Source organism: Mytilus galloprovincialis, chromosome 1, assembly GCF_965363235.1.
Source record: "Mytilus galloprovincialis chromosome 1, xbMytGall1.hap1.1, whole genome shotgun sequence".
NCBI lineage: Eukaryota > Metazoa > Mollusca > Bivalvia > Mytilida > Mytilidae > Mytilus > Mytilus galloprovincialis.
The window spans coordinates 8,528,200-8,550,071 of NC_134838.1; the positions used below are offsets into that span (position 1 = coordinate 8,528,200).

At 33.7% G+C, this 21,872-nt stretch overlaps 1 protein-coding gene across 2 annotated transcripts in view; it reads left to right on the forward strand.

The window, feature by feature from the left end:
* The first annotated feature begins 13,381 nt into the window (after positions 1-13,381).
* The window catches only part of LOC143064617 (uncharacterized), a 38,986-nt gene continuing 30,495 nt past the window's right edge, over positions 13,382-21,872 (forward strand). The window contains exon 1 of one of the 2 annotated variants that reach the window (XM_076237565.1): positions 13,382-13,637. The gene's annotated coding sequence lies outside the window, so the exon portion shown is untranslated. Of the gene's footprint in view, positions 13,638-21,541; positions 21,674-21,872 lie in introns of those variants that run through there. The other variant, XM_076237574.1, reaches the window with a different exon arrangement.

The following is a 21,872-nucleotide window of genomic DNA, read 5'->3' on the forward strand; positions in this document are numbered from 1 at the left end:
CAACAATGCCACTGGAACCGAATAACGATAAATGTAAGATTACTAAAATGACATCGGAACCGAATAACAAGATTATTGAAATGTCACCGGAACTGAATGACGGAAAACGTAAGATCATTGAAATGTAAATCCATCGACTGTTTAGTCTTTTTTTATAAGTTTCAACAACATTCCGATTTTTACCCTTTAAAGTTTCGAGTGGTTTATCAATGTCTTTTTATGTCCGGTTTAAATTAAATCTGCACTTCAAAATATTTTTCTTTTGAAACCTAGAGACACACACGAAGGTCTCTAGAAGGTAAATCGGACGACTTCACTGATTAGAAAAAAATTAATAAAGTTGTTATTCAATTGAAATTGAAACAAAAACTGACTGAACATTACTTCTGTCTGGGAAGACAGTACTTTCGAGAAAGCAGTGTTTTCTTTTTGTACGCAATCTTATAAATCTAGAGACACACACGAAGGTCTCTAGAAGGTAAATCGGACGACTTCACTGATTAGAATTTGACATGGAAAACATCTGAAGGATATATTGTTTTAAATCTGCAGGTTGAATATGTTAAAAAATAACGAACAAATTAATAAAATTGTTATTCAATTGAAATTGAAACAAAAACTGACTGAACATTACTTCTGTCTGGGAAGACAGTACTTTCGAGAAAGCAGTGTTTGCTTTTTCTACGCAATCTTAGAATATTTTTTTTAGTTTAACAACTTTTTCTTCAAGTTTGAGTTGATCGTTCAATTATAATGTGAAAAACTGACATATCCTCGCATTTCTCTGTGTCTTTTTAAATTTTATATTGCGTCCTTATTATGCATGTCATGAATCTAAAAAGAACCACGCCGAACTCGGGTTATATATTATAAAACACGACACTATCACTAACCTTTAGAATATGTTTGTATCACTGCTCAGTAAACATTTGATATCGGAAGAAATATTATTTTTTTTTACCTAATCGTATCATTCAAAATAAAAATTAAATGTTTTGAAGAAGAAAAAAAATGAATGATTTTCTTTATCGTACGAAACGTCAGTATACATTCCGCAATATGGGGCTGGACAGATGCAGTCATACTTTTGTAGACCCAGGCAGTGCACTTTAAAATTAGCACATGGATCCACTGTTAGAATTGAAAATGTGTCATAAAAAATGATGTCAGTGGCAATTCATTATTTTACTATACCAACAGTTATAGTAAAGTTATATATGCTTTACAAAAAACGAATTAAAATAAACTGTATACAAGTTGAAAAAAGTTATCAATGATACCAGGATTTTAATTTATTACTCCATACGCGTAGTGACCAGGCATGGCTTTAAGGATAGGTTATAATGAAAAGTCTCATATTTTTTTCTCAATTCTGAACATATTTGGAGTACTTTGTTCTATACATATTTACGTCGTTGACAATTTTTTACATTTCATACTTCCTTCTGAAGTATTATGTCTTAAAACAAGAGGCTCTCAAGAGCCTGAATCGCTCACCTGGGTAACAATGCCTTATTGAACATATTGAACCATGCCAGGCAAACATGTACAGCTAACAAATTCTTCAATATTACAAATATATATGACTTACTGTTTATAAATAAAGAAAATGAGACCAAAACACAAACACTTAAAACTTAGCAATGGACTGTGAAAATGAGGTCAAGTTCAAATAAAACCTGCGTAACCGACATATAGATCATAAAATATTTTCATACACCAAATATAGTTGACCTAATGCAATAAAGTATTAAAAAAATTGTGAAAAAAATTGTCATTAAAGGACAATAACCCCTTAAGGGGTCAATTGACAATTTTGGTCATATTTAACTTATTTGTAGATCTTACTTTGCTGATCATTTTTGCTGTTTACAGTTTATCTTTATCTATAATGATATTCAAGATAATGACCAAAAACTGCAAAATTTCCTTAAAATTACCAATTAAGTGGCAGCAACCCAACAATGGTTTGTTTGATTCGTCTGAAAATTTCAGGGCTGATAGATCTTGACCTAATGAACATTTTTACCCCTGTCAGATTTGCTCTAAATGCTTTCGTTTTTGAGATATAAGCCAAAAACTGCATTTGACCCCTATGTTCTATTTAAAGTAAGGGCGGCCATGTTTTTTTGACGGATCAAAAATCGAAGCACACACTTTGTGCAGGATAATCTAAGGAACTATCATGCTAAGTTTCATCCAAATCCATTCAGTAGTTTCAGAGGAGAAGATTTTTTAAAGTTAGCAAATATGATGAACAAATTGTGAAAAATTGTCATTAAAGGACATTTACCCCTTAAGGGGTCAATTGACAATTTTGGTCATATTAACCTATTTGTAGATCTTACTTTGCTGATCATTTTTGCTGTTTACAGTTTATCTTTATCTATAATGATATTCAAGATAATGACCAAAAACTGCAAAATTTCCTTAAAATTACCAATTAAGTGGCAGCAACCCAACAATGGTTTGTTTGATTCATCTGAAAATTTCAGGGCTGATAGATCTTGACCTCATGAACATTTTTACCCCATGTCAGATTTGCTCTAAATGCTTCCGTTTTTGAGATATAAGCCAAAAACTGCATTTGACCCCTATGTTCTATTTAAAGTAAGGGCGGCCATGTTTTTTGACGGATCAAAAATCGAAGCACACACTTTGTGCAGGATAATCTAAGGAACTATCATGCTAAGTTTCATCCAAATCCATTCAGTAGTTTCAGAGGAGAAGATTTTTTAATGTTAGCAAATATGATGAACAAATTGTGAAAAATTGTCATTAAAGGACATTTACCCCTTAAGGGGTCAATTGACAATTTTGGTCATATTAACCTATTTGTAGATCTTACTTTGCTGATCATTTTTGCTGTTTACAGTTTATCTTCATCTATAACAATATTCAAGATAATGACCAAAAACTGCAAAATTTCCTTAAAATTACCAATTAAGGGGCAGCAACCCAACAATGGTTTGTTTGATTCATCTGAAAATTTCTGGGCTGATAGATCTTGACCTAATGAACATATTTACCCCATGTCAGATTTGCTCTAAATGCTTCCGTTTTTGAGATATAAGCCAAAAACTGCATTTGACCCCTATGTTCTATTTTAAGTAACGGCGGCCATGTTTTTTGACGGATCAAAAATCGAAGCACACACTTTGTGCAGGATAATCTAAGGAACAATCATTTTAAGTTTCATTCAAATCCATTCAGTAGTTTCAGAGGAGAAGATGTTTGAAAAATTGTTAACGACGACGACGACGACGACGACGTCGACGACGACGACGACGGACGCCAAGTGATGAGAAAAGCTCACATGGCCTTTTAGGCCAGGTGAGCTAAAAAAGCATGAAAAATTCAAATATTCTTATATATGTTAAATGTATCTTCACACATTTATTAGACTTACACAAATACACTTACAAAAGATTGCAAATATAGCCATGATAACTAACAACAACTTCATCATGAACATTTATCTTCTGAACAGTCTTCTTTTCCAAGCCAGTAGTCTACTATTGAACAAATAGATATATTTTTATATACTTGTAGCAACAGATTTTGTCAGCAGGAATACTTACAGAAATTATAATCATATTTCTTTTGCACATATGAATAGCTAATAAATTCAAACAGTTGGATGGTAGCAAATTTGAAACGTCACTGACCGATCTAGTGTCATTTACCTTTACAAGGACGCTATCCTTGAAGCTATGCCTAGTCACTACTTCGTCTTAACATTTAAATGGGATATGAATAAACTAAAAAATACTGGGGAAACATTGGTTATTAAATTCATAAATTAAAATTGATATTTAAATCCCCCATTTTAAAAATGTTTCAAGCTAGAACTACGGCTACTCTAACACATATATCATATAGTAGTTTCGGTAACAACAGTTATGTATTGTGCTCTTCCTAAATGTACTGGTCCAAGGACACAGTTATCGTCCTTTGGTTTGTTGTTGTCTACAAATATAGTACCTTGTGTGAACAGTGTATAACTTCCATTTTTTGGGATATACTTTCCAAAATTATTTCTTGATATTTAATGCATGAAATATTAAGTAGGGGGATGAAATTACATGATAAAAAAATTGGGTGCTGCATCTTAATTTTAAGTAGTGATTTGGTCCAGTTATAAAAGGTAAAAAAATGAGTACGTCTGAAGCTGTCAAACTGAATTTTAGACCCAGAACACAGAATTGCCTCTATTTTGAGTTAGAGCTGGTAGAAGTTTCTATAATTTTGATAATTTTTAGTAGTACACTACACTGTAAAAATCTTTTGGAGATAGAGCAGGTGCTATTTTTTAATTTGAATTTATTGTCTAAAAGAAATGCACTACGAAATAACTGTGTATCACGTACCGAAATTAATAGTAAGATGTAAAAAGGTTATAAGAATAAAGTCTAACTATATATCACACATTTATTGTCAAAATATGATATAAAGAGGTGTATAATACTAAACATGCTCTAGTTTTAAAGCATTAAAAAATATATTGATATCACACAAACATGTTATAAAAAATAAAAAAGGATTGCGTTGGCCTTTTTATTATTATCTTTAATTTAGTCGAAATTGAGACATTTCTAATAGCTGACTAAAAATATTACAAAAACAGAAAAAAGTTGAAGGATGCGGAAGTTATTCATGGTATTCTAACTTTCAATGTTGAAATATGAACTGAGCCACCAGAATTTTATCTTCATGTGGATACATGGGGTAAATATTGCTACATGAATGTATTGTTTCTATAATGCAAGAGCTTCTAACTTATTAATTTAATCTAATGAGGCTGATTTCATACAGTAACTTCTTAGGAAGAAAGAAAAGAAGTAACAATATTCTTTAACTTTTCTTTCCGCTATATAGATAAAAGAGGGACGAAAGATACCAGAGGGACAGTCAACTCATAAATCGAAAATAAACGCCATGGCTAAAAATGAAAAGGACAAACAGACAAACAATAGTACACAAGACACAACATAGAAAATTTAAGAATAAGCAACACGAACCCCACCAAAAACTAGGGGTGATCTCAGGTGCTCCGGGAGGGTAAGATGATCTTGCTCCACATGTGGCACCCGTTGTGTTGCTCATGTTATAACAAATCCGGTAAATAGTCTAATTCGGTAGGTCACCTTCATGAAAGGGAAGGGGATTGTAGTTACGACGTAAGGAACATATCCGATATCATTTGTGAAACGGTTATTCCATAACGGTCAACCAACTCGAGGAGGTGTCCGTAAAATTTAAGAAGGGATGATATCAACTTTACTATTTGGAACTCTTGGTTTAATAGCTTCCTTGTGAGCAGCAACCCTCTATCAAGAAAATCATGATAGGAAATGCAAGCACGGGTTAATCGTATCAATTGGGAGATATATATCCCGTATGCAGGTGCTGCTGGAATGTTGCTACTTAGAAATGGAAAGTTCACAATTGGAAAGCTGAAATTTCTTTTGTCGTAAAATTTTGTTTTCAACCGACCCTCATTGTCAATTTCTAGATGTAATATATAGATAATGTTCTCTTACTAAAAAGTAAAATCACAAAAATACTGAACTTAGAGGAAAATCAATTCGGAAAGTCCATAATCACATGGCAAAATCAAATAACAAAACGCATCAAAAACGAATGGACAAGAACTGTCATATTTCTGACTTGGTACAGGCATTTTCAAGTGTAGAAAATGGTGGATTAAACCTGGTTTTATAGCGCTAACCCTCTCACTTTGATGACAGTCTCACACATTTCCGTTATATTTACATTGATGCGTTAAGTAAACAGACACAATAAATAAAATAGTCAGAATGTTGGTACATCAGTCATCATCGTATAACAATTTTAAAAGGAACAATTTAACAGAACACAAAAACAAATGACTCAAAATTGACTCAACAAATGACTCAAAATTGACTCAATAAATGACTCAAAATTGATAGCATCTATACCATCGAATCAGAGATAAAGGATACAACAGATACAGTCAGGTCTTTCACATATCTTGACTTACATTTAGAAGTGACCTACCAAATTAGACTGTTTACCGGGTTTGCGATAAAATGTGCAACACGACTAGTGCCACATGCAGATCAGGATCTACTTACACTTCCGGACCACATGAGATCACCCCCACTTTTTGGTGAAGTTCATGTCTTTAATTTTTATATTTTGTATTGTCTGTTTGTCTTTTTCTTTTGTAGCCATAGCGTTGTCAGTTTATTTTCGATCTACGAGTTTGAATGTCCCTATCTTTCACCCCTCTTTTATTGTAATAGGGGAACTTGTTATCAAAATAAAAGGTTTTGTTAATACAATATATGAGGATTTACATTGTCAAAGGAGTAGGTTCGGTAAGGCACTAAAATGGCCCCCGTTCATATTTCAAATAAGGATTTATTGACCGATATTACATTGAATCAAAGCTAATGCGGTGACTAGATAGAAAATAAGCCTCTTTGTTGAAAACTTACGTTCCTACGTTTTATTTATGACGTCACAAATAGTACTCATTTTATTTTCCCCGAAAAATCCATGTAAAAATGGGTAAATTTCGATCGATTATTGGACAGGAAACATAGAGCGCATACGTTTTAATGACATTTTACATGTCTAGTTTAAATATTAGGTTTGTCGACGCCTATGTTTTCTGGTCTCAAATATGGGTGAAGTCCAACCTATTTTGTCAAATTTTGCCAAAATCTCAAATATTAACCCTATTTGGGATGTTAAATCAACGCTTTATATTAAAACTTTGACACTAATAGTTCTATTTAAGTTTCGCACATGTCTTTAAGTCAACTTCAAACAGTTTTTATCTTCTAATATATAACTAATGGGGGCCAAATATTGCCCTTACCGAACTTACATATAGAAATTGGTAAGACTTATTATAGTTGAAAAACCCAAAAATTATTTTTTTGTTGTTGAAACGATTTTCAACCCTTTAAATGCAATTGTAAGATTGACTGAATTAACAGTATGTGTTGGTATTTAGGTCGATATCATTAAAGCTAAGTTTGGGTTGGATTTGAAACAATCTCTATCATTTCGATTTGCTTGATAGCATAAAATTTCTTTTTTTTTCCTTTCAAAATAACATTTTACCACAGTATTTGCAGGATTTGTTTATTGAACGAGGTATCATCTTTTTTGCAAGGACGTTATGTTAATAACAGATTTTAAATTTGCATAAAACAAAAGACAAACTCCTCAGATTCAAAAATACAATGTTAATTTCAGAATTGTATATTTGAGAGAGCTGACAGTTCAATTTTGTCGATAACACCTTTAAAAAATATAAAAGAACACTGCCGCCTGGATATTTTTTTCGATTCTTGCAAACAATTTGAAAAATATATCTTTGAGGAATAAAGGCTTCCGAGAAAATCAATTGCAATTTATGTCATAATTAATTTTTCCAAGGGACATAACTCGTTAAAAGTATTTATAATGCACACATTTTCAAAACAGTCAAACAAATTGCTGAAATAAACCTATGATATCAGTTTCATAAAACTATATGCGAGCTCTAACAATGTAATTTTGCATGTAATCAATATTTTCAAGGGACATAAATCATTTAAAAATAATTGATAAGCTCTAATTTTCAAAGTCATACAAGACATTGCTGATATAAACCTATGATACAAGTTGCATAAAAAATCTGGAAAGACTTGTATACTTGAGAGCGCTAACGATGTAAGTTGCTATACAACTGATGTTTAAGGAATATACCTCTTTTAAAAATAAGCAATCGTTTTCAAACTCATTTAAGACATTGCGAATTTAAATCTATGCTATACGTTTCATTAAATTTTATAAGAACAGCACCATGAGACTGGACGAGCCGACGAATGGAAGGACGGTAAATATTTCCTAGTCCACTGAAATGCATTGCGCGAGCACCCATTATTTGATCGGACTAATTTTTAAACTAGTATAAGACATTGCTCATATAAATAATTTAGTACGGTGACGAGCGAGGTATATTGAAAAATTTAATGGAAATAAATATCTAACGACTTTTCTACTTTTGAAGAAATATACAATACCCTCTAAAGCATGTGGTGCAAATTTTTGAAAAAGAACTGCATGTGTTCAAAGATCAACATGCAGGGGGTATTTTTACAAAATCGCAATTTAATGTCTGCCTCTTCTTACAGTGTAAACTGGCTAGAGTGTTAGTAAAAGTTCAAACAGCTGATTTGAAATACTAGTATTACAAAACAGTAAAAAAATATGTAAACGATGCCGAACTTCTTTATTGTATTCTAACTTTCAATGTTGAAATATGAACGGCGTCACTAGAATTTTATCTGCATGTGGTTACATAGGGTTAAGTATTGCTACATAAATGCATTGTTTCTCTGATGCAAGAGCTTCAAGTTTATATTGTAATAGGGGAAGTTGTTATCTAAATAAAAGACCTTGTTAATACAAAACAGAATAATCAAGATTGTCAAATTTCCAATAGAAATTGATAAGATTAGTATTATAAACTTACAAATGAGTTATTTTCATTGAAACAATTTAAAAGCCCCCAAATGCAATTTGACCGAAATAACAGTATGGGTTGGGATTGGGGTTAATCATTGAAAATAGTTTAGATCGGATTAGAAACAATCACTATCACTTCGATATGCTTGGAAACATCAAAATTGATTCATTCCTTCAAAATAACATTTGACCATAGTATGTGGAGTATTTGTTTATTGAACGATACATCAACTGTTGTTACGTTATGTAAATACGTGAACAGATTTTAAATTTGCATAAAACAAAAGTTAAATTCCTCAGATTCATAAACACAATATTAATTTCAAGAATTGTATGTTTGAGTGGGCTGACAGTGCAATTTCTCAAGGACAATATTTTTTAAATGGCTGTAGTCGCCAATTTGTTACTTTTAACAACTGTCATTTTAATGGTTGTTACTACTGAAATATTCATGAGGAAAAATATATGTGTTCAGTATCAAAGTTACAATGAAGCTCGGAACCAGTTTGTAACTGAGATTCCGCAATAGGAAGTGAATTCTTATATCCTCGTGTTCTTCTTCTTTTCGTTTCCAATGACAACCGTATCACTGACGAATTATCCACGAGTATTATTATTTTTTGACTGTTTTCTTTTTCAAGTTAACAGCACAGGAATTCGCCATTTCTTTTATTTTACTGACGATCCAAAAAGTGACTGCTAAATACGGTTTAACTGTATTACCAAAATATGTTTTAAAATAAAATTGTCTAAGAGTAGCTACCAAATGTTGAATATAGTTATCACAGGTACCAGGATTTTAATTTTATACGCCAGAAGCGCGCTTCGTCTACATAAGACTCATCAGAGAAGCTCAGATCAAAATAGTTATGAAGCCAAACAAGTACAAAATATATATATACTGTAAATTCAGAAATGATTGAGTGCATTTATATTAAGATTTTTGAGAAAAAAACAATATTGTTATTTAATTAATGTTATGTCATGAAAATCTGGATACAAATATATGTATTAAATACAAGTATGTGAGTTTTTATTATTGCGATACTCACCAAGTCACATTATTTGCATTTATAAAAACCTCACAATAATTTCTGAATTTAAAGTACTAAGATGAACTTATTGTATTTGTTTTTTGTTTGTTTATTGTTTTTTGCATAAATATGGCTAATATTTTTGTCTCCTTTTAATTGTTTCGAGCCTTTTATAACTTGCTTTGTGTAATGGATTATGATCATTGCTGAAAGCTGTATGGTTACATTAAGCTGTTGAACGTCTCAGTCATGATGTCTCTGGTGGAAAGTTGTCTCCTGGGCAATCATATCACTTTTATATTATAGTTATGCATAGAAACATTTTCAGTTTTTTATTGCCAGTTATTATGTGATGTGCTCAGGAAGGGTTATCATATCCTATTTTCCGTGTGTTTACTAGTCTATTATTGTGTTGTACTGATAAGGAAGAGTAATCATCTCCTGCTTTCCATGTTTCAACCAGTTAATTATTGTTTTGTGTGTAGGAAACGTATTTTTGCTGCTATCAATGTGTCTATAAGTCTATAATGATGTTGGTAATCATATCCTGCTCTCCATGTGTTCACTAGTCTATTATTGTGTTGTGCTGATCAAGAACGATAATCATATCCTGCTTTCTATGAGTCGACCATTCTATTGATGTGTTGTGCAGATCAAAAAGGGAAATCATATCCTATATAAAAAAGAAGATGTGGTATGATTGCCAATGAGACAACTGTCCACAAGAGATCAACATGAAACAGAAATTAACAACTATAGGTCACCGTGCGGCCTTCAACAATGAGCAAAGCCCATACCGCATAGTCAGCTTTCTATAAGTCGACCATTGTATTAATGTGTTATGCTGATTAAGAAGGATAATCAAATCTTTCTTTCTATGAGTCGGTCATTGTTTTAATGTATTATGCTGATCAAGGAAGATAATCAAATCTTGCTTTCAATGAGTCGGCCATTGTGTTAATGTGTTATGCTAATCAAGAAGGATAATCAAATCCTGCTTTATAGGAGTCGACCATTGTATTAATGTGCTGTGCTAAGGGAGGGTAACCATATCATGCTTTCCATGTGTTCACTAGTCTATTAATGTATTGTGCTGATCGAGAAGGGTAATCATATCCTGCTTTCTATGAGTCGACCATTGTATTAATGTGCTGTGTTAAGGGAGGATAACCATATCCTTCTTTCCATGTGTTCACTAGTCTATTAATGTATTGTGCTGATCGAGAAGGGTAATCATATCCTGCTTTCTATGAGTCGACCATTGTATTAATGTGCTGTGCTCAGGAAGGGTAACCATATCCTGCTTTCTATGTGTTTACTAGTCTATTAATGTACTTTGCTGATCAAGAAAGATAATCAAATCCTTCTTTCTATGAGTCGACCATTGTATTAATGTGTTGTGATGATTAAAGCCCCAGTCCCACTAGACCACGAATGCACCACGCTCACCGATATCTAAAATAAATTCAGATCGTGTTGAGCTGACTACGATTATCACGATTTTTTTACGCTTATCACATCCTCACTACAAACATACCACAATTTATTCATTTTCAACACGATCTTACCACGCTTCTACTGCGAGTATAGCACGACCATACTACGATCATGACACGTGCATACTACGATCATGCCACGTGCATACTGCGATCTTCCTACGCTACCAGAAATATATCGTCAACATCGTGTTCCATATAAATGCTGTATTCCTTCTATTTCTCATTGATACGTAGAGTTTCTCGGAAACAATGCAGTCATGCAACCAAAATCTACCAGAACTCGTGGGCGTATTGGTATTGGTAGAGGTAGAGGCATAGGGAGGTCTTATAGTAACGAATCATACGCAAGACGTAACATGTATAATTGACAACTTTGACGCCATATACTAACTTTGACGCCATAACCTAACTTTGACGCCATATACTAACTTTGACATTTTGTTATCAAGAGCGGAGAACCTACTCAATCGACTTTTATCAAATAAATACAATAAGCTGCAGAAATGTTTCAAAATTTATCATGTATAAGGCAATTAAGTAAGGATCGTTTTTATTTTCTGATCTGTAATGAGATGAAAACAAATGCAATTTTTTCCAATTCTATTTTGGATAGGATACATAGCAACCTTTAAAAAAATCTTGCTCCCGGAGGGACACAGGAAAACTAAAATATGGCTGAACATTTTTTTGACAAATTGAACATAAACACTTTTGGTATTTATTTCATAAAAATCGGTCAAATAATAATTCAGCAATATTTCTTTTTATAAGGATTTTAGTTGAAATGCTTTTTTTTTTTTTAGATTGAACTCACTTTTGTCCAATATTTGTATGTGTCTGTGCGAGTTTTCAGACTATTTCTCTATCTTTTTAGCACTGATGGTTTTATTTTACAAATAAGTATTTATTTAATTCTTTAAGAATTATAAGACCATTGTACCTCGGATTCTAATCGGTTTCCTATCTATAAAGGTGTTTTAGATTTGCGTGAAAACTTTTGTCCATAAGAAATTGTTCCTCGGCCCATCCCCCTTTTCCCCTATGTCTATAAAGGGTTTATTCCTTGTGTTGGTGTGTTTTTATAATCTGAGTGTTGTTTTGATTCTGCAGACCATTTTAGAATGAACGTTTCCCGGCATCATTTTAACTGCCTAAACAGTTCGTGAATAGTGTGTATTTGTATAAAAGACGCCACTGTGCAGAAACGTCAAAATGACGCCCTTGGAAATAATGGCTAGACATAGGGAATGCTTTCCGAAAAAAAATTGTAAGGTCATCATGTTTGGGAAAACACCCGACTCATTTAGCCATTTGTATGAACTTATAGTTTGTATCTTATAAATATGTTAGTTTTGTATTATAAATGCACATTTAGTATTTATACAACATGTTTCATCTTAGGAATAGACAAAAATTACGTTTGGACATAGTGGCTAGACATTCATTTTTTTTTAAATTCTGTTTCTTACATTTGAAACTTTGGAAATGTTTATCTTTTTCAGAACTTTCTATTGAGTATAGTTTTAAAATGATTTTATTACTTTATAGGGATAATAATAAAACTGAAATGTTGATAAACTTTCCTAATAACACATTAAGACAGGTTCCTCTGTTGAATATTTCGTTGAAGGCTTGCTTCAAATTTCAGCCAATACCAAAAAAACGGGTATGATGTTATAATATAAATCTAGTAGGAAGCTGATATACTAAATTTCGCAGATTTTATGTGCAAAATTACAACGAAACATAGAAAAATGCATTTTATTTAATTTGAAATGTTACGCCGGACATGCAATTTTAACGTAAAAGTAAGATTTGTGTGTTCAATAGAATGAATGTATTTGTATGGTGCAAAAATTTATAGAATTAATTTAAAATAAGAAAAACATGTCCGGGCCTTTCTGTAGATATATGGATGTTGGTGATTTTATTTTGTATAGGCAAATGGTTGCGTTCTTAAATCATATAATAACGTATATATACATCTATGTTGGTTCTTTTGTTTTATTAATATGTGTTTATTAATATAGCTGATCTGCCTGCAATGCTGAAATTACCACTAATAGCAAAGAAAGAAACTGAGTTAATTAAAATGTTTTATTTCTTCTGGAGTGATATTTGATGAGATAGTCACTGATGCAGTAAACTTACTTAATCTATAATAATACATTTTTGGCATCGATGCTTATAACTACTGTTACAGTTTCTCATAATCACAATAAGCGATCTACCGCTAGAACTGAGGTATTTCAAACTTAATCACGTGTTTAGCTATAATTACAGGGAGTTAAACAATTACGACATGTTGACAGTTTCTACAATGTGCGACATTATAATATTCAGTACGAAAGGTTATTATTCAGGTCAGATAGCTGAGAGGCAGATCGATACTGAACTTAGTACTGATTCCATGTGTTCATTCTTTATTTATTTTTTATATGTCGCTGGCAACATTGAACAGACATAGATGGGGAGACATAATCAATGGGATGTGCTGGTATCAAGACGGAAAACCCTATATTGTTTAAAGTATCGATTTTATCTGATTTAAGTGGAGCAGTGATAATTAAACGTAAAATGTTACAGAGAAGCTAGGGTAAGGTGACATGTTTTAAATTTGATCGATATATTTGTTGTGGCAAGTGCTAAGCTTGGTCTTTGTCAAACTGTAACATTGAATGAGGTTATAATTGTTTACATTATCTCTTGCTGTTTATCTCTTGCTAAGCTTGGCCTTTTTCGAACTGTAATATTGAATGGGGTTATAATTGTTTACATTATCTCTTGCTGTTTATCTCTTGCTAAGCTTGGCCTTTTTCGAACTGTAATATTGAATGGGGTTATAATTGTTTATCTCTACGAACATTAATTTTGACTATGTATTATTTGCATACGATTTTTAAATGTTTATAAGACCTATTACTGTGTAACGTTGTAGAAGCACTATATTCCTTCTCCTTAATTCCATTAACTATCTTATGTTATAGTTTGGGTTTTTTGTTTGTTTGTTTTTTGTCGCCCTGAACATGCATAAGATATTTGCCACTGGATGTTAGGCAATCAACAATCAAGTTTGTCAGGAAGCTAACTGAAAACTTTTTTTAATTGAATATCGCAATCTGCTTTAAAAATCCTTAAAGATTAAAATTAAGAATAAAACGAAACAATATTCATTCGGAAGATAACAATCGTTTATTATGATGGTTCAAGCAAATATAGAAAACACGCAGACATAAAGAAGGCTAGATAGTACTTTAAATTAAGACAACAGTAAACTGCTTATTATGCCCTGCCTACGACATAAGCAATACATTGTCTGGTCGTGTTGTCCGTACGGTGTTACTTAATTGTAAAAGTAAAAGGAAAATTTCCAATTAAATTGAGAACGGATCTGTGGAAAGTTTCAAAGAGACAACAACCCGACCAAAGAGAAAAAAAACTGCCGAAGGCCAACAAAGGGTCGTAATTTTTTTCTTTGAGACTAAACAATTTGTATTTTATGATTTGGTATTATACGCGTCTTGCAACATAGGTAACGATATTTAAATATACACTAAACGTTCAAAGGTAGTCAATCATGAAATTTTGAAAAATTCAAACTAAAAAATAAAATTCATTATGATGATAATATGCCCAATTTTGATTTTGATCCATATTTCATGGTTTACTGAACAAGGAAAACGATAGAGCAAGAGTGGTGTGTTGTCATTAAAAGAAGCTCCAGCGATGACATTTGCATACATCAAATCGAAAACGTCATCTTTGTGAGTTAATGATGGTTTCGCTTTCGACTGTCCGAAGCGGTTGTCTATCGTTTATGATATTGACTGAATAATTGATGAGAGGACTTGTTGGTTTGAGTTATAAACACTTTTGTATGGGATTGTTGGTAAATGTAAACACTTCTGTATGGGATGGTTGGTAAATGTTAACACTTCTGTATGGGATTGTTGGTAAATGTAAACACTTCTGTATGGGATTGTTGGTAAATGTTAACACTTCTGTATGGGATTGTTGGTAAATGTAAACACTTCTGTGTGGGATGGTTGGTAAATGTTAACACTTCTGTATGGGATGGTTGGTAAATGTTAACACTTCTGTATGGGATGGTTGGTAAATGTTAACACTTCTGTATGGGATGGTTGGTAAATGTAAACACTTCTGTGTGGGATTGTTGGTAAATGTAAACACTTCTGTGTGGGATTGTCTGTAAATGTAAACACTTCTGTGTGGGATGGTTGGTAAATGTAAACACTTCTGTGTGGGATTGTCTGTAAATGTAAACACTTCTGTGTGGGATTGTTGGTAAATGTTAACACTTCTGTATGGGATGGTTGGTAAATGTAAACACTTCTGTGTGGGATTGTTGGTAAATGTAAACACTTCTGTGTGGGATGGTTGGTAAATGTTAACACTTCTGTATGGGATTGTTGGTAAATGTAAACACTTCTGTGTGGGATGTGTGGTAAATGTTAACACTTCTGTATGGGATTGTTGGTAAATGTAAACACTTCTGTATGGGATTGTTGGTACATGTAAACACTTCTGTGTGGGATTGTTGGTAAATGTAAACACTTCTGTGTGGGATGGTTGGTAAATGTTAACACTTCTGTGTGGGATGGTTGGTAAATGTTAACACTTCTGTATGGGATGGTTGGTAAATGTAAACACTTCTGTATGGGATGGTTGGTACATGTTAACACTTCTGTATGGGATGGTTGGTACATGTTAACACTTCTGTGTGGGATGGTTGGTACATGTAAACACTTCTGTATGGGATGGTTGGTAAATGTAAACACTTCTGTATGGGATTGTTGGTAAATGTAAACACTTCTGTGTGGGATGGTTGGTAAATGTTAACACTTCTGTGTGGGATGGTTGGTAAATGTTAACACTTCTGTATGGGATTGTTGGTAAATGTAAACACTTCTGTGTGGGATGGTTGGTAAATGTAAACACTTCTGTATGGGATGGTTGGTAAATGTAAACACTTCTGTATGGGATTGTTGGTAAATGTAAACACTTCTGTATGGGATGGTTGGTAAATGTTAACACTTCTGTGTGGGATGGTTGGTAAATGTAAACACTTCTGTGTGGGATTGTTGGTAAATGTAAACACTTCTGTGTGGGATTGTTGGTAAATGTAAACACTTCTGTATGGGATGGTTGGTAAATGTTAACACTTCTGTGTGGGATGGTTGGTAAATGTAAACACTTCTGTATGGGATTGTTGGTAAATGTTAACACTTCTGTATGGGATTGTTGGTAAATGTTAACACTTCTGTGTGGGATGGTTGGTAAATGTAAACACTTCTGTATGGGATTGTTGGTAAATGTAAACACTTCTGTGTGGGATGGTTGGTAAATGTAAACACTTCTGTGTGGGATTGTTGGTAAATGTAAACACTTCTGTGTGGGATTGTTGGTAAATGTAAACACTTCTGTATGGGATGGTTGGTAAATGTAAACACTTCTGTATGGGATTGTTGGTAAATGTTAACACTTCTGTATGGGATTGTTGGTAAATGTTAACACTTCTGTGTGGGATGGTTGGTAAATGTAAACACTTCTGTATGGGATTGTTGGTAAATGTAAACACTTCTGTGTGGGATGGTTGGTAAATGTAAACACTTCTGTATGGGATTGTTGGTAAATGTAAACACTTCTGTATGGGATTGTTGGTAAATGTAAACACTTCTGTGTGGGATGGTTGGTAAATGTAAACACTTCTGTATGGGATTGTTGGTAAATGTTAACACTTCTGTGTGGGATGGTTGGTAAATGTAAACACTTCTGTATGGGATGGTTGGTAAATGGAAACACTTCTGTGTGGGATTGTCTGTAAATGTTAACACTTCTGTATGGGATTGTTGGTAAATGTAAACACTTCTGTATTGGATGGTTGGTAAATGTTAACACTTCTGTGTGGGATTGTTGGTAAATGTAAACACTTCTGTATGGGATTGTTGGTAAATGTCAACACTTCTGTATAAGGGTTGTTGGTAAATGTAAACACTTCTGTATGGGGTTGTTGGTAAATGTAAACACTTCTGTATGGGATTGTCTTTAAATGTAAACACTTCTTTTTGGGATAGTTGGTAAATGTATGGTTGGTAAATGTTAACACTTCTGTATGGCATTGTTGGTAAATGTTATCACTTCTGTATGGGATGGTTGGTAAATGTAAACACTTCTGTGTGGGATTGTCTGTAAATGTTAACACTTCTGTATGGGATGGTTGGTAAATGTAAACACTTCTGTGTGGGATGTGTGGTAAATGTAAACACTTCTGTGTGGGATGGTTGGTAAATGTAAACACTTCTGTGTGGGATGTGTGGTAAATGTAAACACTTCTGTATGGGATGGTTGGTAAATGTAAACACTTCTGTGTGGGATGTGTGGTAAATGTTAACACTTCTGTGTGGGATGGTTGGTAAATGTTAACACTTCTGTATGGGATTGTTGGTAAATGTAAACACTTCTGTGTGGGATGGTTGGTAAATGTAAACACTTCTGTGTGGGATGGTTGGTAAATGTAAACACTTCTGTATGGGATTGTTGGTAAATGTAAACACTTCTGTATGGGATTGTTGGTAAATGTAAACACTTCTGTATGGGATTGTTGGTAAATGTAAACACTTCTGTGTGGGATTGTTGGTAAATGTAAACACTTCTGTGTGGGATGGTTGGTAAATGTTAACACTTCTGTGTGGGATGGTTGGTAAATGTTAACACTTCTGTGTGGAATTGTTGGTAAATGTAAACACTTCTGTGTGGGATGTGTGGTAAATGTAAACACTTCTGTATGGGATGGTTGGTAAATGTAAACACTTCTGTGTGGGATGTGTGGTAAATGTTAACACTTCTGTGTGGGATGGTTGGTAAATGTTAACACTTCTGTATGGGATTGTTGGTAAATGTAAACACTTCTGTATGGGATTGTTGGTAAATGTAAACACTTCTGTATGGGATGGTTGGTAAATGTTAACACTTCTGTGTGGGATGGTTGGTAAATGTTAACACTTCTGTATGGGATTGTTGGTAAATGTCAACACTTCTGTATAAGGGTTGTTGGTAAATGTAAACACTTCTGTGTGGGATGGTTGGTAAATGATAACACTTCTGTATGGGATGGTTGGTAAATGTAAACACTTCTGTGTGGGATGGTTGGTAAATGTAAACACTTCTGTGTGGGATTGTTGGTAAATGTAAACACTTCTGTGTGGGATGGTTGGTAAATGTTAACACTTCTGTGTGGGATGGTTGGTAAATGTTAACACTTCTGTATGGGATGGTTGGTAAATGTAAACACTTCTGTATGGGATGGTTGGTACATGTTAACACTTCTGTATGGGATGGTTGGTACATGTTAACACTTCTGTGTGGGATGGTTGGTACATGTAAACACTTCTGTATGGGATGGTTGGTAAATGTAAACACTTCTGTATGGGATTGTTGGTAAATGTAAACACTTCTGTGTGGGATGGTTGGTAAATGTTAACACTTCTGTGTGGGATGGTTGGTAAATGTTAACACTTCTGTGTGGGATGGTTGGTAAATGTAAACACTTCTGTATGGGATTGTTGGTAAATGTTAACACTTCTGTATGGGATTGTTGGTAAATGTTAACACTTCTGTGTGGGATGGTTGGTAAATGTAAACACTTCTGTATGGGATTGTTGGTAAATGTAAACACTTCTGTGTGGGATGGTTGGTAAATGTAAACACTTCTGTATGGGATTGTTGGTAAATGTAAACACTTCTGTATGGGATTGTTGGTAAATGTAAACACTTCTGTGTGGGATGGTTGGTAAATGTAAACACTTCTGTATGGGATTGTTGGTAAATGTTAACACTTCTGTGTGGGATGGTTGGTAAATGTAAACACTTCTGTATGGGATGGTTGGTAAATGGAAACACTTCTGTGTGGGATTGTCTGTAAATGTTAACACTTCTGTATGGGATTGTTGGTAAATGTAAACACTTCTGTATTGGATGGTTGGTAAATGTTAACACTTCTGTGTGGGATTGTTGGTAAATGTAAACACTTCTGTATGGGATTGTTGGTAAATGTCAACACTTCTGTATAAGGGTTGTTGGTAAATGTAAACACTTCTGTATGGGGTTGTTGGTAAATGTAAACACTTCTGTATGGGATTGTCTTTAAATGTAAACACTTCTTTTTGGGATAGTTGGTAAATGTATGGTTGGTAAATGTTAACACTTCTGTATGGCATTGTTGGTAAATGTTATCACTTCTGTATGGGATGGTTGGTAAATGTAAACACTTCTGTGTGGGATTGTCTGTAAATGTTAACACTTCTGTATGGGATGGTTGGTAAATGTAAACACTTCTGTGTGGGATGTGTGGTAAATGTAAACACTTCTGTGTGGGATGGTTGGTAAATGTAAACACTTCTGTGTGGGATGTGTGGTAAATGTAAACACTTCTGTATGGGATGGTTGGTAAATGTAAACACTTCTGTGTGGGATGTGTGGTAAATGTTAACACTTCTGTGTGGGATGGTTGGTAAATGTTAACACTTCTGTATGGGATTGTTGGTAAATGTAAACACTTCTGTGTGGGATGGTTGGTAAATGTAAACACTTCTGTGTGGGATGGTTGGTAAATGTAAACACTTCTGTATGGGATTGTTGGTAAATGTAAACACTTCTGTATGGGATTGTTGGTAAATGTAAACACTTCTGTATGGGATTGTTGGTAAATGTAAACACTTCTGTGTGGGATTGTTGGTAAATGTAAACACTTCTGTGTGGGATGGTTGGTAAATGTTAACACTTCTGTGTGGGATGGTTGGTAAATGTTAACACTTCTGTGTGGGATTGTTGGTAAATGTAAACACTTCTGTGTGGGATGTGTGGTAAATGTAAACACTTCTGTATGGGATGGTTGGTAAATGTAAACACTTCTGTGTGGGATGTGTGGTAAATGTTAACACTTCTGTGTGGGATGGTTGGTAAATGTTAACACTTCTGTATGGGATTGTTGGTAAATGTAAACACTTCTGTATGGGATTGTTGGTAAATGTAAACACTTCTGTATGGGATGGTTGGTAAATGTTAACACTTCTGTGTGGGATGGTTGGTAAATGTTAACACTTCTGTATGGGATTGTTGGTAAATGTCAACACTTCTGTATAAGGGTTGTTGGTAAATGTAAACACTTCTGTGTGGGATGGTTGGTAAATGTTAACACTTCTGTATGGGATGGTTGGTAAATGTAAACACTTCTGTGTGGGATGGTTGGTAAATGTAAACACTTCTGTGTGGGATGGTTGGTAAATGTAAACACTTCTGTGTGGGATGGTTGGTAAATGTTAACACTTCTGTGTGGGATGGTTGGTAAATGTAAACACTTCTGTGTGGGATTGTTGGTAAATGTAAACACTTCTGTGTGGGATGGTTGGTAAATGTAAACACTTCTGTATGGGATTGTTGGTAAATGTAAACACTTCTGTATGGGATTGTTGGTAAATGTTAACACTTCTGTGTGGGATGGTTGGTAAATGTAAACACTTCTGTAAGGGATGGTTGGTAAATGTTAACACTTCTGTGTGGGATTGTCTGTAAATGTAAACACTTCTGTGTGGGATTGTCTGTAAATGTAAACACTTCTGTGTGGGATTGTTGGTAAATGTTAACACTTCTGTATGGGATGGTTGGTAAATGTAAACACTTCTGTGTGGGATTGTCTGTAAATGTTAACACTTCTGTATAGGATGGTTGGTAAATGTAAACACTTCTGTGTGGGATTGTCTTTAAATGTTAACACTTCTGTATGGGATTGTTGGTAAATGTAAACACTTCTGTGTGGGATTGTTGGTAAATATTAACACTTCTGTGTGGGATTGTTGGTAAATGTAAACCTTTCTGTATGGGGTGGTTGGTAAATGTAAACACATCTGTATGGGATTGTTGGTAAATGTAAACACTTCTGTGTGTTATTAAACTAATTCATAGATTATCAATTACACTCTAAATTGTTGACATTTTAAAATGCAGCTATAATTTCCTGCGAGACGAATATGCTTTATCATTAGTATTCGTATTACATAATTGTTTCATCGGTTGACAGCGTTCAAAACTAGAAACAAAAATTTCAATAAACATGTGATTAATGCTTTAACATGGCATTTTGAAAAATGTTTGAGGATATAAATATTTATATGAAAATGATGAATTTTCTGGGAAAGCCATCCTACCTAGTAACTAGAAAATAGATGGTCCCACGACTTTTAAATTTTTAATTAATATTATGTTTAATTAGATCATACATTAACGGTTGTATCCCTGTAATTTGATATAACTACTCCGGTGTCGCTATTTCATTGGCTGCTTAGAGTTGACAACATATTTTCTAGGAAAGCTTTCGAAATCTGTAAGTAAAATCGGATCTATCGATCTTTTACTGGTTAGCTCATCTTGAATGTAAACAATTTGACGAATGACGACAGTGCCTCGTTCTAGATTGGAATAATTTTCTTCAATGACATTGGTTTTCATTGAAAAAGATCTTGTCACCGACTTTTAGTAATGGCTAAGAAATTAGAAAATTATTTGCACTTGCAATATGGTGACATTTGATTTTAAACGACATCAGATATAACAAAGGTAGGAATTTAATACATCAACTTTAGTAATTATTAATTTGCTTCCAGTGATTGATTAATTTACACGTACGGTTCTCGTTTCCTCTTTTTATACACTTTCATTCATAGAGTGAAGAAATCAATACAAGTTTTATTGCATGTAGAACGTTTATACCATAGATACTGCTGTCGTTTTGAAGTAGTGGCGAAAGAGACATTTC